Genomic DNA, 17,406 nt, shown 5'->3' with positions numbered 1-17,406 from the left:
GTAATATATTCAATATATTGTTTCCCTCAATAGAAAATCTTTCACAAGGCATAAATGGTCAAGTACATGTCTATAGGTCCTATGTAGTATTATCAAGCCAGACAACACCTATCACTACTTATTCAGAGACAGGAAACAGGTGATGTCAAAGAAACAATTAGCACACATACAGTGGTGTTGGAGGTGAGCTTTAAATATGCATAGCTTTGGCTCCAAGGTTCTGTGCTATTGTTTTCGATTTATTTCTTTGCCCCCTGCACAAGCTTGCTAAGACATCAGTCCCCTTCAGATAAATCAATTCCACCTGTATGTAGTTCTCAGTGCTATGGACCTCACTTTGCTAAAGGACCTAAGGGTGTGCTTTGGATTCAGTAGAAGTGCTGAATCTCAGGCTTCCACGATGGTCACAATTATAAGAAGCATCATACATGGAAAGGCTCCCTTTGTGGTGGACATGCTTCTGCATTCTGGAACTCTGATACTCCTCACCATTGCTCTGTAACATCAGCAGGAGGGCCCATTTTGTGGTGAGGGTAAGTGCCTTGCCCGAGGACACATAGGGTGGACCGTGGATTCAAGCTCCAACGCCCTAAGATAGACCACGCTGCCCAGAGCAGAGACTGAAGATGAGAAGGAAAATGCCCAAGAACCCACAGGCACCATCAACTAGCTGTGCACGAACCCCATTTCAGGTACAGGGCCCCAAAGCTCTGAGAGTGAGGTAGTGTCTTATGCAACATTTAGGACATAAAATCAACATGCGAAGTGAAGACTACAGCAAAACTTCCTTCTGAAACCAGTAAATTCATGCAGAAAGTACAGTGCAGAAGCATCTCTCAGTTTTTTCTCTATTGTCGGAACAGATGGCTGACCTTCTGCAGAGTCCCAGATGAAGTTGTGGGCTTATCTCCATAGGTTGCAGATGAACAAAACGAACCATATCTCAGGCGCTGGACTCACACACAGCTTTGAGATACTCTCACTCTGAGACTGCAGCAGTGGTTCAGGCTGCTCCTCCCCTGACTAAGGGCAGGGGTCTACTGAGCAGAAAGGGAAGGAAACACCCACACGACTGACATGGTTCTCTCTCTCTCCATGTTTCCAAGCACAATATTTGTCTCTGCATAAACTCTGCGTGTATATGATGTAACTACCCCCTAGCGATCTGGGGCTTGGATTTTCTGCCTGTAATGAAGGGTAGAAGGTGTCCCTTGGGTGTATATTGTTAGAAAGGGCTATGTAAAGGTGAAGGGCAGCCATGTGATTTGAGCAAATGGAAATGGCTTCAATAACTTGCACAGATGAACACACTGACATGCAATCTCGGGGGATGTACTAGCCAGGATGGGGCATACTGACCACATTTCACAAACCAGCCAGGCTCCCCAAACCCAAGAGTGGCCTCTGTCCCTGAAAACAGCTGACCTAACTTTACATGTCACCCCAGCTATCCTAGTTCAGAAAATTACTTCTCTTATTAATCATCAGTCTCATTTTTAATGCTAAATCATTTTGATATTTCTCCTGTACATTTCTCTAATCAGCTATTATCCATTAAGACACATTGAGAAGAAGAAAAATATTCAGATTTTTGTGACTCATTACGCCAGTTGGGAAGATAATTGGTTAAAAAAGAAGAAGATGGAAAACATTATAGATTGTCAGTTTCCCAAAGTGCGGTGGTGGGGCAAACAAAAGTTTATTAAAAATAAATAATACTAGACACAACACGCATAGCTCATTACACTTAGGCATGTTTTTCATTAGGGCAATGCCAGACAACAGCTCTTCAAATGAGATCTGACAGCAGGTAAGTTACACTGTGTAAGGGGTTAAGTTGATCTACAGAACAACAATGTCTTGATCATAAATAGGATTTGTGTGCTGGAAAATACATTCCATCATTAATGCAACAGACGAATGAACTGAAACACATCACATTGCACCACAGTTTTAAGTAGCTTACCTTAGCAATGTAATATGGGTAGTAAGTCATGCATAAAACCCTGTAAAAGCTCATTAAGTCAGGATCAGTTTATTCAAAACAGCACATATTTCAAATAACTCTTCTTCCTTAGCCAATTCCAGACTCTACTGTTCAACATCAACTAAATAATGGAAAATAAGGCAATTATAATTCATTATAAGTTGTGTCCCTCTAAAACCCTCGCTTTCTAAATTGGTAATGCCAGGGACTTCCAATCTTTTACGTTGGTGAAAATCCTTGAGAGTCATCTACTGGCACAGCCCCCCAGTACTCTATGCCAATACTTCTTCTAAAACTCTCCCATGGCCTGAGGCTCTTCAACTCTGGGCTGAGAACTTCTGAAAATGACAGTCTCATCTTTTGTGAGGGGTTTCATTGCTTTATGGGGTTATGAGTATGGAACAAAATTACCGAAAAGGCAGTTGCCGGCCGTAGGTTAGTGGCAATGCTCATATGAAGGATGGCTATGATACACTGGGCGGTGTATAGAGAAGGTTGCATATATCAAGGTGGTTATCAATATCTACATTTGCAGCATCCACAATTTCAAAGATAATTGCACTTAAAGATTTCAACTCAAAGATTTCAAGTCACCAACACATCTGTCAAAATATCAATAGCTGTGAAATCTGCCAGTCCTTCATAATTCAAAGACTCCCCTCTAGGGCTTCCCTGGTGGCACAGTGGTTGAGAATCCGCCTGCCAATGCACTGCCTGCCAATGCAGGGGACACAGGTTTGAGCCCTGGTCCTGGAAGATCCCACATGCCATGGAGCAACTAAGCCCATGCGCCACAACTACTGAGCCTGCACTCTAGAGCACGAGAGCCACAACTACTGAAGCTCGCGTGCCTAGAGCCCGTGCTCCACAAGAGAAGTCACCACAGTGAGAAGCCCGCGCACCGCAACGAAGAGTAGCCCCTGCACGCCGCAACTAGAGAAAGCCCGCGCCCAGCAACAAAGACCCAATGCAGCCAAAAATTTATTAAAAAAAAAAAGAAATACAGACTCCCCTCTAAAAAAACGACTGTTATTTATTCAATGTTCTCAACTATACAAAAGTAAATGGCCCAGGAGAGATATTTACAAGTGTTTAAAACAGAGTGCAAACCTGTGAACATGCTCCTGGGTTTCACTTGCTATTTGCGAACCTAATGTCAATTCTTCCTACTTTAGACCCAGACGAGCTGAGTAACGACTTCCCACGCACTTCGAGAAGCTGCATCTCATGTGATCCCCCAGTAACTCCCTGAGAGATGGGTTGGGGTAATTGCACTTCACAGCAGGCTCTGGCATGATGCACTCTAAAACCAAGGTATCACAGCAAGAGGTGCCAGGCTGGGACCTAAGTACAGATTTTCTGAGTTGAACTCCTGGCTTTTGTCACACCCACAAGCTGCTACCTTTACTACTGCCAAGCTGTGCATGCAGATTTGCAGCTTAGGTTCAGAAGTAACAGATAAGCAATTAAGCTTGTTTGGTTTTATTTTGTTTCATGATATGATATGGGAGATATCTGGAAGTTTGACTTTCTTGTATCCCAGACCCCCTTCTATAAGTAACAGCGCACTGCTTATCCTTGGGCTGTTAACTGATCCCCCACCCCCACCGCCCCGTGGTTCTGGTGGGACTATTAATCACAATGTTATTTTGTCCAGACTTGCCCAACAGAGGCAGGCTCGTGACCCAACCTAAGCCAATCAGAGGCTCTCTCCCAGAAACGGGAACCATGATGCAAAGGACGCTTAGATGGAAGGTGGGTGGAAAGGAGTTATTCCACTGGTTCTGCCTAAAAAAAGAGTCTTCAATAGTTTCTGGCTGGAACTCCCAGAAGTGAGCCTATTCCTGTCCTTTCTGAGACCCAGCTGTCAGACTTTAAATGTGTAGTAGAATACAGCCAGCATTCATCCAATGATTCTATGACTGCTTAAGTTGGCCAACGCTTGTCTGTCCTTCAATCACAGAACCTTGAGCAGCTCATGAGAGAACATTACTTGGAACTGGTCCACATCTGCATGTGTGCAAGCTTGGCCAGCTCCTCTGCAACTGCCTGCAGGGGGCAGCCCAGGGAGAGAAGTGGATTGTTCAACCAAGGGCAGAAAACACAAAAAGGACCTTGGAGCAGGAATGTGTCAGTCAGCCAATAGAAAACAAAATGCGGGGGCATATTACTTCCTAAGATTCTTCCTTCATTAGGAAGGGGTTATATTTGTCCCAGCTGAGGAAGTTAGCTATGAAGAAATGACCCTTCAGGGCATCACAGAGAATACAGGTCTTAGAATCAAACTGGATTGGGTTCAACCCCCATGCCAGTCCTTATGGTGTGGCCTCTCACAACTCACGTCACCCCACTGAGACTCAGTTTCTGACTCTGTAAAATGGGGATCCTAGGAAAAAAACTGTTTGTGTATGCATGTGAAAATACGTGTGTATATACATTATACAAACACAGACGCAGTGCATATGGCTTTGGAAACTCCCTGACTATGGGGAGACACAGGGAGATAGTCTAGGGGAAGGAACAGGATCTGATACAAACCATTTGCTTCACGTACATATGGGTGTCTGGGCTCTGGTGTACACATAAATATAACAACTTTTACTAAAAAAAAAATTTTAACAAATCTCCTTGCTGCAAAGCAGCCTCATTTCATACACGGGGAGCACACGTCCTGACAAGAGAGTGGACTTGCTCCAGGTCTCAGAGAGGTCATGGAGGGATGGGGACAGGCCACCAAGACTTCAGATGAATTTTCAGCTCTGATTCATATGGCAAATAGGAACTTGAGATGCAGTCAAGGATCTAACTGGCACAAGCGGGACATCGCAGTCACAACAGGGTTCTGACAAAGGCAACTGAGATGTCAGAGGAGGCAAGAGAGAAGGGAGCTCCCCGTAGGAAGCGTTTACAAAGGGAGGAAGAAAGTGGGCCTGGCCAAGCTGCGTCTGCCCTGGCAAAGGACAGCCTTTCTGTCAGAGTGCCTTGTGTGTGTTTTGGGGCCTCTCTGGAACCATCTGTACTGTGACTTGGGCTGAAAATAGCCACGGAATCAAGACTGCCGTAGCTCCTTCAGTCTCCAAACTAGGTCCAAGTGGGGTTGTTTCCCTGGTACTTTTACAGCCTTGAAGCAAATGTATTGCAGGGAAAAAGCCTCAGCTTCAGTTCAGTTCCCTCCTACGGGAGTGTCAGCTCCATGAGGGCAGGGGCAACTGTGCCTGTCCATGGCCAAGGACACTGCCCAGCCCAGAGCACATGCACAAGGATTAATTTTGAAGGACTGAGGGAAAGAGGTAGAAATGATGGGAAAAGGAGTCCAGTGAGGAAAGAACAGAGAGGTGAGAGCTGGCTGGGTGCCTGAAGGAGAAGAGCTTTGGCGGAGGAACGGGGAATGGACCTGGCTAAGGACTGTAGACCCATCTTCCTTCCAATTTGAACCTTTGTATGACCGCCCTCTCCACCTCCCTGTACATATGTGTGTGTGCAGAAGTATACAGACATCCGTTACAGACACTCACATATGTGCACACATGTATATTCACACACACAGTTTTAAAATCTTCAGAACTTCCACGATTCATTTCCTGTTTCTCAACTAACAACTGCAGAAACTAATTTACCTTATCAAAAACGCAATTACTCAGTATCTTAGACTGTTATTTATCTGACAGCCTTCTAATTTTCTCACTTTTACCTAATTTGACAGGGAATATTATTGACATAACTAGTCTTTCAAAATGACTTTCACAAGGTTAGTTCACTTGCTAATTGACCCTCCATGAGGGCAATTTATGAAGCATATTAATTTCATCTGTCACTTCCAACACACAGTAAATGTGGAAAATGGTCTATCTTTCATAAGGGGACGTTATAAAAGAAGTATGTCGGAATTCTTAATTAACATATGCATATTATTTCAACCATTTATATTGTGTAGAACTTTTTTTTTTTTTTTGCGGTATGCGGGCCTCTCACTGCTGTGGCCTCTCCCATTGCGGAGCACAGGCTCTGGACGCACAGGCCCAGCGGCCTCGGCCCACGGGCCCAGCCGTTCCACAGCATGTGGGATCTTCCCGGACCGGGGCACGAACCCACGTCCCCTGCATCGGCAGGCGGACTCTCAACCACTGCGCCACCAGGGAAGCCCTGTGTAAAACTTTTATACCTACTCATCTGAAGCTCTGTCTCCCTTTTATAAATGTTTTTCTATTCCTTTATGATGAAGGAGAGACACCTTCGCTGAGAATTATCCCTTCAGGGATAAATCACCACCTCAGAAATGAAGCAGCCATTTCTCTGGAAGAATTTCTGGAGCCCACAAAGATAAAGTTTAAAAAAAAAATCCCATGGAAGTCCTATGGAGAGATAAGACTTCCCCTTCCAGAAGGCTGAAGCCAATGCACTCATGAGTTATTTCATACGCTTCATATAGGTTCTCTATGGGACAGAATCAGACACACCACTTGCCCACTTTAAGAAAGGAAGGTGGGGCTTCCCTGGTGACGCAGTGGTTGAGAGTCTGCCTGCCGATGCAGGGGACATGGGTTCGTGCCCTGGTCCGGGAAGATCCCACATGCCGCGGAGCAGCTAGGCCCGTGAGCCATGGCCGCTCAGCCTGCGCGTCCGGAGCCTGTGCTCCGCAACGGGAGAGACCACAACAGTGAGAGGCCCGCGTACCGCAAAAACAAAAAACAAAACAAAAAAAAAAAAAGAAAAGAAAAGAAGGTGGTGCCTTTAAAGGCTGAATCATACCTCAAAGGACATCTGCTGAAGACAGAGACCTCACCCCTTGGATCTTACTTTGACACAGATTTTCTCTGAACTTCCTAGTACCCCCAATTCAATCTCAACCTTAATTATGGTAAAATCACTCTGGAGCCTAGCAGTAGGAAAGTGCTTGGTATAAAGCTGTAAACAAAACAGATACAAGCTTGATGCTTACAAGGCTCACATTCATGCAGAAGAAACTGCAAAGTCAACAGAAAACAGAAGAGAATTACAATATGGAGGGATAAGCACCTAAACCAAGTGAGGGGCGGTTCTGGGGACTGAGGCATAGTGAGGTGACAGGAGGAACAGATTCAGGGACAGAGGAGGGGTTTTTCTTGGCAGCCAACCCAGCATGACTTGCTCTGGTTCCCTCGTTCCCTCCCTTGCCCTGGATTCCCTGGAGCCTTCCCAAATTCCTACTGCAGCTTACGGATTTTATTCTTGAGGTTCCAACAGCTGAGTAAGCACCACTTCTAGCTTCAGCTCTAGCAAAGATGCGCAGGCTGGCTTCCACATAGGCGTGTGTTTCTAGAGTCTCAGTTCTTCCCCCTGGTTTCTACCCAGCTCTAAACTTCCCACACTCCAAGGGGAATCTCCTATAAGCAAGGGCTCCATTTCTTCATCCAGCCAGAGCCCTAGCTAAAATGTTGGCTCAAGAAGGGTTTTTTTTCATGGACTGCCATCTTAAATCATCCAGGTTCACCATTAGCATTTTCTTAAAGCCTTTTAAAGTAACAGTGTCTTTTGCCTTTGTAAGCTTAAGTGTCTTTTTCCTGCCATTTGCCTCATACTGAAAAACTCCTAGTCCCTTTATGAAGAGATCAAATGTAATTTTCAAGTTTGAAGGTCTTTTTATAGGAGATAAGACCAGAATCCTCTGTTGGGGCTTGAAAGCGTACCAAAAAAAAAAAAAAAAAAAAAAAGCTGGGACTTATTAAAGCTGAGTTTAGCCTCATTGTTTATGTTTTCTCTGACCAAACAGAGAATTTTTACTTTCCGTCAAGCATCCTGTTAAATCCACTCAAAGGTCATTCCTGGTTTTGAGCTAAGCACAAAATATAAGTGTTTGGGAAGAGAAAGGCTAATCTTTAATTTGACAGTAATGGTATTATAAGAGTCGGCATTTTCTTTGTTAAAGTAGCAAAAAATATATATTGAATAGTAATAAAATATTAAAAGTATGTTTCTCCCTGATTTTCCATAAACTACTTAATAAAAGCATATTTTAGAACACTTACAATGAGAACCATTTGACTTATGATTGAGATAATCCATGCCAACAGAACCACTTTTTAAAAGACGCAAATTATGAAGGTGGCACTCTGCAAAGTCCTCATCAATCACGAAAAATACATATTTTGAATAAGTATTGAAATGTATAATCTACACCTCATGGATCTCAGCATGGAAGCCCTGCCAAAACCAGCTGAAGTGCAGCACATGTATTATCGGAAAATAATTACTCCTCACTCAGATGTTAACACACGATAATAGTGCTAAAATGCTGTTCTGAGCGATAACGTTTCTGGGAAGAAGAAAATTTCTTCTTCATTTAATCTCATAGCCAAAAAAAAAGAAAAGGGAAAAAAAAAGAAGGCAGGTAGGGTTGCATGTGTATGTGTGTGTGTGTGCGCGTGTGTGTGCGTGTGGTGCAGTATCTTTCCTTTCTCTTCAAAGTTAACAAAAATACCTTTTACAATCCTCCTCCACTTCTATTAATAAAGTGACTGAATTATGCCCCTGCACCTTTCCAGACACTGAAGTGACATTCCTGTTGCTTTAAGATTTGATCAGTGAAGAAAATGTGATAATAGGTTTGAACTGACCTTTCCTCTCCCAGGGGAAGGGCTAAAAAAATAAAATAATTGAAAGGGAAAAAAAATCATGCTGAAGATAAAACACACATGTGCTTACAATGGAAGTCAACTTGACCCACACAATCATCCAAAGAGGAGTGGGGGAGGGGCTGGCAGTTTTTGCTCCCTGGACACAATAGGCTACAGCAGAAATGACTGAAAATCCCTTTACCACAACTGTTCTCTGAAGGTTGGTAGCATGGCCCAACTGTGGTTTGTATCTGGAGCTAAACTTCGGAGAGTTTATTCATGCTGAAAAAAGTTTAATTTGTTCCAGTATTCTCATTTCTGCATTACTACCTAGGGGCTCAGAAAACAAACACAATATTTTGCTTTCTTTACTTCTTTTCACAGTTTTATAGATAGGTTAGAAATAGGGCTACTCCTTCTTATGGAACACTTCCAAAAGGCTAGGCACTTTGTTCTATATTCTAGAACCACTGTTCTCAACTAGAGGTAATCCACTGCCCCACCAAGGGCTTTTGGCAGTATCTGGAGATGCTCTTGGTTGTTGCACCTGGGGCTGGTGGATGCTACTGGCATCTGGTAGGTATACACCTTACGACGCACAGGGCAGCCCTCACGAGGAAGAATTATGCGGCTCCAAGTGTCAGTAGTGCCAAGGGTGAGGGTGAGAAACCCTGTTCCAGAAGTATTACTGTAGTGCTCATATCAAAAATGCAGGTTAGGCATTTTTATTATTCCTACGTTTCAGATTAGGACAAAGGGCCTAAGAGGTCCTGTAATATATGGAGTCGCTGTTACGTGCTTGCACCTCTACTAACTGCTTTACTGTATGCCATAACCTCATCAATACCAAAATTAAGCAGTATTAACCCCATTTTACAGATGAAAGAAAATGGAACATTAATTGTCTAGGGTCACATAGCTATTCACTGGCAGAACTAAAATACAAACTCTCTTCTGCCTGGTACCAAATCACACGCCTTTTCTCCTATACTCACTGAGTCAAGGTCATGGCTGCTAAAGGGCAGAACTAGGATTCAAGCTTAGAAGGGATAATTCCAACTTCCAGACTTTTTCCACGACATTTTGTTGCCACAAAAGGAAAGACAAAATCCTTCCAAAGCACAATATTCTGGGATTAGAATGAAAACTTCAAGACATCAAAACTCCTCAGTACACATTTAGATTAAAAGGTCCTTCCAGAGAAGAGAGATTGGGCAGAAGTGCCCAGGCAGGAGGCTCTCTGGGGTCAACAGTCCCCTCATACACTCAGCTGGATGCCTAGAAACAGATGTGGGTAATTATGTCAAGGGATCAACTCACTCCTTGCTTCTATGTGAACCATGCTTACATAGTGGGAAGTCATCAAAAGCAGGACAGTCCTCTGACTACAATGAGTCAGCTCTGGTTTTACAAACTGACCTCACATGGGAGCATTCTATTTTAGAAGACAAAAGCTTGCAGGTCTGTGGGAATGCGTAGCTCATTCCACTTACACACACTGGAAGCTTAAAGAAAAGGCTCCTTTGCAAAATATGCAAAATGGGGAAGTTCTGTCTTGAACACTTTAAGAGTTGATGAACTACACACACACACACACACACACACACACACACACACACACACACTCACTCACTCACTCATACACAGAAGAGGGAGAAGTTGCTACTGAAGCCTAACTCACCTTATTAGCCGCTTTACCAAGGTGCTTAAATCACACGAATTTAATTACTAGCCTATTAACCCACAAGATATCTGCTCCACGCCTTGCTTATAAATATCACATCCACTTTCTCACTTATACAACACAAGTATTTTCACTGTTCCTCATTTTGGTCAATCATGTATGCAAAAGGGCATTTATAAGAGCTTTTCATTCATCTAGCTGGCCAATATCCCATAGGTATTGAGAGCTAGTATCTATCATTTCACATGCACGCTATATTATTATGTCTGATCTAAGTAGCCATCTCTTAGATTCTGATTTTCCCAAATGCATAATCACTTTTATCTAGACCTCTAGGGAATCACCCCAGGAAAAACTGGAATGACCACCTTGAGCTCCCCTCTTTCCCCTCAACTCACCCTCTTAACAAGTTACCTGGTCCCATTCAGACTCCTTGTAGAATTATCAACAAAATTTCACTCTCCAGGACTCTGATCTTGCCCTACCCTTCAATCCATTTCATGGGTTGTTCCAGACTGAACTCACACATCCAATCTCATGTGCTCCCCTGCTTCAAATCTTTCAGTGGGCTGCCAGCTCCTTCAAGATAAAACCCACATTTCTTAGTGTGGCTTCATAATCCTTCATAATCCATCCCTCATCTTCCCCTCCAGACTAATCTATCACTCATCTGGTCCCTACACCACTTCTCCAGTCCAGTCAAATAAGAGTACTTGGAATTCCCAGGACAATTGTGATCTTCTGTGCCAACGGGTGTGCACACGCTGAGGTGGTTCCCTCTCAATGTCTAACAGTTACAGACCAGAAAAGCTCCTATTCATCCTATAAGACACGCCGGGTCTAAAGTCCTCGGGGAAAACCTTACCCGGTAATTGTGGAGGCTGACCCCTCAATCCCACCCAAGATGCCCATCTAAGCTGCCATGGGAATCCCGGGTCCTTGTATCCCCTCTTCCTCTCTCTGATGTCATCGTGTCTGGGACTGCTGGAGCCACCTTGATACCAGCCAAGAGCTCGTGGTAGACTGGGAATGACAGTGGCCACCAAAAATGGGAAGAACTGAGACACTGATGGAATTTTTGAGCCACTGTAGTTCTGTAGTTACTGTACCTAGGACTTTGCCCTTCTTCTGACCTCCCAGTTTGACGAAAGTTTTCCTCACTTAGGTTTATATCAGTTTGAGTTAGAGATTTGTTACTTGAAGCTAAAAGCATCTTCACTTCATTGCCTTCTCTGACATTCCTGTTCTTACCTCTACTTGGCTTGGTGCCCCTCCTCCGTCTTGCCATACTTTTGCCTCTCAGGGCATTTATTTTGAAATTCTCCTTTGACCTGTCGGATTCCACTTATTAGGCTATGAATCCCCTAACATCAGGGACCGTGATCTTATTTGTCTCTCCTCTCCCCGTTCCTGGTAAATAGCAGATATTTATAACATTTTGCAAAATTGATTTTGCTGAATAGCTATCAGTTAAAGGACTGAGTTGGGAGAAAATTTAAGTTGTGTCTTCCCTTATACTTACTCATTTTTGGGTATATAAGAAGCCCTGATTGTACAGTGTGAAAAATACCTTTTTGACTTAAATTCTGGGTCTGGGAAGCTTAATTAAAACCTGGCTTTCAAAATGATAACTTAAAATTAATTTGAGATGTGAAATTTTAATTTAATCCATGAAAACGTGACTGATGTTGTTCTAATCCTATTTTAAAAATCACTTTATTGAGGTACAATTGAAATTAAAAAATTGTACATGTTTAATGTGTACAACTGGATGAGTTTAGAGATAAGTATATACCTTATCTATGCCATGAACATCACCACCATCTATGCCATGAACATATCCATCACCTCTGAAATAATATATAAAGAGGGTGGCAGCTATGTTTTCTTTAACAAACTATCTTAGTACCGTGTACATTTCCTTCCTTCCTTCCTAGAAGGTCCTAAAAACATCACACACCCAGTCAAGTGGACAAATTTTAAGAATGCAGTGGATGACTTTTTGTACGTAAACACTGCACAAACCACGATCTTTCCATCCACTGCAGAATTTTAAAGTTTGAAACCTTATTTTTGGGGAGATTATTTGATTCATGTTTCACTCTGACAAGAACTAGGTCTGGGAAGGAAAAAGCCACGGTGGTTTTGTCCAGCATTACACCCCACGTGCTGCCTGGTCTGGTGCTGAGCATGTAATACTTGTGCGTATGTGTTTGTTGAACCAACAAATGAACTGGGAGCAAGATGCAGCCAACTCAGCTGGTAACTTGCCAGGGCCCAGTTCATCCATCTCTAAATTTGAGATAACATCTTCCATTCCTACTTCCCAGGTTTGAGAAAATAAAACGAAAATATTGGCACAGACGTGTATGCAGCTAGCTGCAAAAACCCATAAAAATAACACCGTGTGCACACTTAGGAAATGTAAGTATGTCGACCTACTTCTTCATATCCCCAAACCCAAAAGCGAATCTAAGTGTGAAGCTCCGTGAACTCCCAGTACTTCAGACAGCAGAGTGTTTTCCAAGTCAAGCTTTTTCATTAAACAGCTTTGGTTTCATCACTAACTGTAAGTTCTATGAGAGCAGCACTGATTTCAAAGATGGTCTTTAATGATCTCTGCTTCTTGGTATTTACACCACTGGGTAATCTCCTCCCCTTAACTGCCTCTAAAGAACAGAATATGGCAAATTGATGGGATGTCACTTCCGTGATCAGGTTACAAAGTCTGGGGCTGCCGTCTCACTGGCACTCTGTTTACTTATTGGCTGGCACACTTTGATGAAGCTAGCTGCCATGTAGGAGAGGCCCACATGGCAAGGAACAGAGAGTGACGTCCAGCCAACACACAGCAAGGACCTGAGCTCCACAATCTGACAGCCCATGTGGAACTTGGTTCTTCTAAAAAACCACGTAGCTCTGAAGTGGACCCTTCTTCACTTAAGCCTGGAGGTGGCTGACACCTTGCTTGCAGCCTGTGAGAGACCCTGAAGCAGAGTTTAGCCATGCCCAGGCATCTGACCTGAAGAATCTGTAAGTTAATAACTGTGTGTTGTTTTAAGCTACTAAGTGTTGGGATAATTTGTTACACAGCAATAGCTACCTAATAAAACTTCCATGGATTGCCAGGACTTCAGATTACAGTAATAGGGACTGGCATATTCTAAGTTAGCCTTTTTGGTTAGTGACTCTGGTTTTATCATGAGTCTGTAACCTTAATGAGAGCAGGATCATAGACATTTTAATCACTAAATAAAGTGAGGATCTCACAAAGTGCTGACACATAGGGTGCACTTGATAAACGTTTGTGCAATGCATGATGAATAATTAAGTGAAGCAAGATATTCTCTGGTGAAGCTGAATGACATGCCAGGGCAAAGCAGGTGAGTGATGGGGACCTGGGGTGAAAATGGGGGATCCTCCTATAAAAAATGAAAATAGCAAGAGTTTAGGCACAGCAACCAGGGAAGTCTATGTCTTCTGGGCTATGACATGAGCTGGGCAGTTCCATCTTGATGTACCTTCCCTTACAATGTTCTGTAATTTCATCTTGTTTTTCCCCACAGCCTAAAATGGAAACTTAAAGAACTCAAACATCAAAAATAAGGAAATAATAAAATAAAGAGGAACATCTACACTGTGGTATACTCTGCAGTCATTAAAAAATGAGGATATACATGACTTAGAAAGATATCACCTCCATTCAGACTGGATATAACAGGTTGCAAAACAGTGATTCCATTTTGGTAAAAGTTTATGTGTATTCACATACTAAAAAGTCTGGAAGGAGATATACTGAGAGTGTTTATCTTTTTCTGGTGAGACTATGGGTAATTTTTACTCTTTTTATGCTTTTTAGGATTTTCTAATTTTTTTAAACTACAAACATGAATTACTTTTATACTCAGAAACAGTAAAGGTTATATAAATTTACTGCTAAATACATAAAACAAAGAAGATGCCCTAAAGATAACACTTTCCTGTTAATACTACTATTGGAAAAGACATCACATTGTATAGAGTGAAAATCCCCTTGGCTCTTCTTACTTAAGGATCCTGGAGCTGGGACATTCTCATGCAATAGTCAGTGAGGCTGGTGTGTTGGGGGGTTTCATGCTGGGGTCATCTGGGCCCCTGAACCTTAGGTCCTTCTGGTTCAAAGGTTAAGCAAGAGAGATCAGTGCCCCTGATGTTTTAAAAGGATTTCAAAGGAGATCCACCAGGGTTTCCCTGGTGGCGCAGTGGTTGGGAGTCCACCTGTCGATGCAGGGGACACAGGTTCGTGCCCCGGTCCGGGAAGATCCCACATGCCGCGGAGCGGCTGGGCCCGTGAGCCATGGCCGCTGAGCCTGCGCGTCCGGAGCCTGTGCTCCGCAACGGCAGAGGCCACAACAGTGAGAGGCCCACGTACCGCAAAAAAAAAAAACAAAACAAAAAAAGGAGATCCACCAGCTCATATTAGCCGCTTCCATAACAGATCCTTACTTCCTGGGGTTTTCAAGTCCTCGAAAAGCTTGGCTCTAACTCTAGAATAGTGATTATCGCTATGTTTTCAGTGCAACAGAATGAACTGAGGAGCTTGTTCAAAGTTGTCTTTCCCTTTGTGAGGGGTTAACTTTGTAGGTTTGGCGCAGGGCCCAGGAATCCATGCTTTCACATGCGCACTCCAGAAATTTAGGCACCTATTATCTAAGGGCTACATATGGAAGAATACTACTTCCAGAAGCTATCATTCTTGTTGGCTTTGTTACATTCTAAGATAAATAATATTTTTACCTGTATTGGTGTCTTCCACCTTTGTTCTTATTTTTAACAACTGCACAGACCGGAATACAGAAATATGCTTCCTGAAGAAGACTCTAGAGCTCACTTTGAAATAGTTTCAGGCATATAAAAGTTGAGCTTCAATGTCCTTCTATGAGTCTATTTACTCCATTCCCTTGGTTACCTGTCCATTTATCCACCACGGGATACATTAAGCATTTATGTGCTGGGCACTGTGCAGAAGGCAAGACTCACAAGGATTCACACCAAAGCCCTATCTGACATTGAAATCTCCTTGACTGGTTGAAGTATGTCAAGTTCTATTTGACTGAAAGCCCGGCATATACTGTACTATCAAGAGCTCTCTCTAACATGCTGGCAAAGGCATCTGATTTCAAAAACTACTGAGAACAGCACCTGGCATATAGTAGGCATTCAAAAAATGTTCAAGGAACAACAACGTCCTGGCGCAGGGGAAGTAAGTTAGAGCTACTTGAGAACACATTTCTTATATTCATCCCCTCCCCTCATATCTCCCTGTTCTTATGCACACATTTCCCCCCTTACCTCCTGTCAGTACTACTGCAATGAAAACAGATGAACAGCCCACCAGGCATCCCTCTCTCCTTCATACTGTCTGCGTCAGAACTATTTCCAAAACACATATCTGATTTCATCATTTCTTTATTTAGAAGTTTCCAGTGGCTCCTCACTTTCTCCAGCAATTTTTCTCAATGTATGGAATGTTCCAAACCATCACAAAACTGGGTTCCATCATGACGGAAACACAAAGTCCCCTTTCCGCGTAAGGGAGTGTACGTTTACGTGCTATTGGGTCTAAATGAAATCTGCTATTAGACTTAGTTGGAATATGTTGCAGAATATTCAAATTATAAGAAGAATGGTGAGAGTATATTTCACTACAAAACTATTACCTCTGTCTTGAAAACTGTGTGCCCTACCTAGATGACAGGGATCCATCCCATCAGGGGTGTGTGTGTAGTGCTCATTGAGAACTGCCAACACACAGCCTGGATGGTAAATGCCTGAGGTTTCCGCTACCACATCCTCCACTTCCCTCTTTGGCAGACATCACTAGCAGATCACAGACCCCTTCTATGTTCCCACTCTCACGTCTTCTGCCCTCCCCTTTTCTAAACATATCTGGCCTTAAATCATTCTCATTGCTTATGCTCAGGCTTATTCCTCCCCACCCTGAACTCCTATGATTGGTACCGTTTCTTGACACTTATCCTCCAGGAACTGAGCACAGAATATACCTCCTGACTGTGGCACTGCCCAACTTACCCAGGTTACTGAATCTTGGTACAAATTGATTTTCTTATCTGTAAGATAGGGGTGTAATTTAAGTCACAGGAAAATTGTGAAGATTAAAAGAGAAAAGGCAAATGAAATGCTTGGCATGGCTGATAAATGTGATGGAAGAGAAGAAGGCAATTGAGGGAAAGAAGCACAAAGAACAGGAGAAGCGTGTCTTGAAACTATGGACACATGTTAGGATTGAAAGCACCATCACTGAGGAAAAAGAGCTAAGAATGTGGAAAGCTGCTGGTTGGAGAAATTCACCCTACAATGTCCTCTGCACATAGAAAGTTATAGAAATTTCTGCAACAGAGAGATTTCATTCAATGACAAGAGTTTAGTTTTCTACAAGATTAATAGACTCCTCCAGACATAATTTTAATTCTCTGAATTAAAAGTTGTCTATCAACAGAAGCCAGCTAATCTTTGGTTTCTCACTATAAATGAATACATATGCATCTGGCTTACATCTCTCATTAGTCTACATCCAGACACCAAATCAGGCTTCTAAGTCTACAAAGAGGACTGCTGACATGGTGAGGTCTTGTGGCCTTGTCTGAGACTTTGAGCTCCTTTTTCAAATGGCAAGGCTGCCACATCTCCCTTTTTCTGCACATGCTATAGCTCCCAAATTAGAGCGTGAGCCCCAGAAGGCATGGGTCAGATCACATGTCTTTGTATCTTCAGTCCCTAACACAGTATTTAATAAATATTTGCTGTTAAAAATAACTTGATGAAGTTATTAATTTTACATGGCAAGGTAGGTCTCTGACCTCTTATCAGGATTTTGTCCTTATCAGAAATGTGTAGTGCAAAAATCTGTCATAAAAGCTCCATGCATGTTCCATTACTGATAACCCATTCTTAAAAAAGTATTTTACAATAGAATATAATATTGCACAGTAATTACTGTTGTGATAACACCTGATGCAATGTTCATTGTTGTTCTGTAATTGACCCAACTCCCTGCTTAGTAACTTCAGTCCAAGGGACATGTTTAATTATAGATTCAATCATTTATTCAATACCAAAACCCACGGCATCAAGGATTGGGA

General features: G+C 42.8%; 1 protein-coding gene across 1 annotated transcript in view; it reads right to left on the bottom strand.

Moving 5' to 3' along the window:
- The window catches only part of CDH13 (cadherin 13), a 1,031,132-nt gene that overhangs the window by 410,478 nt on the left and 603,248 nt on the right, over positions 1-17,406 (bottom strand). The window lies entirely within an intron of this gene.

Source organism: Grampus griseus, assembly GCF_964374135.1.
Source record: "Grampus griseus genome assembly, chromosome: 19".
In the NCBI taxonomy this organism is placed as follows: Eukaryota; Metazoa; Chordata; class Mammalia; order Artiodactyla; family Delphinidae; genus Grampus; species Grampus griseus.
This window is presented reverse-complemented; position numbering and strand designations above follow the sequence as displayed.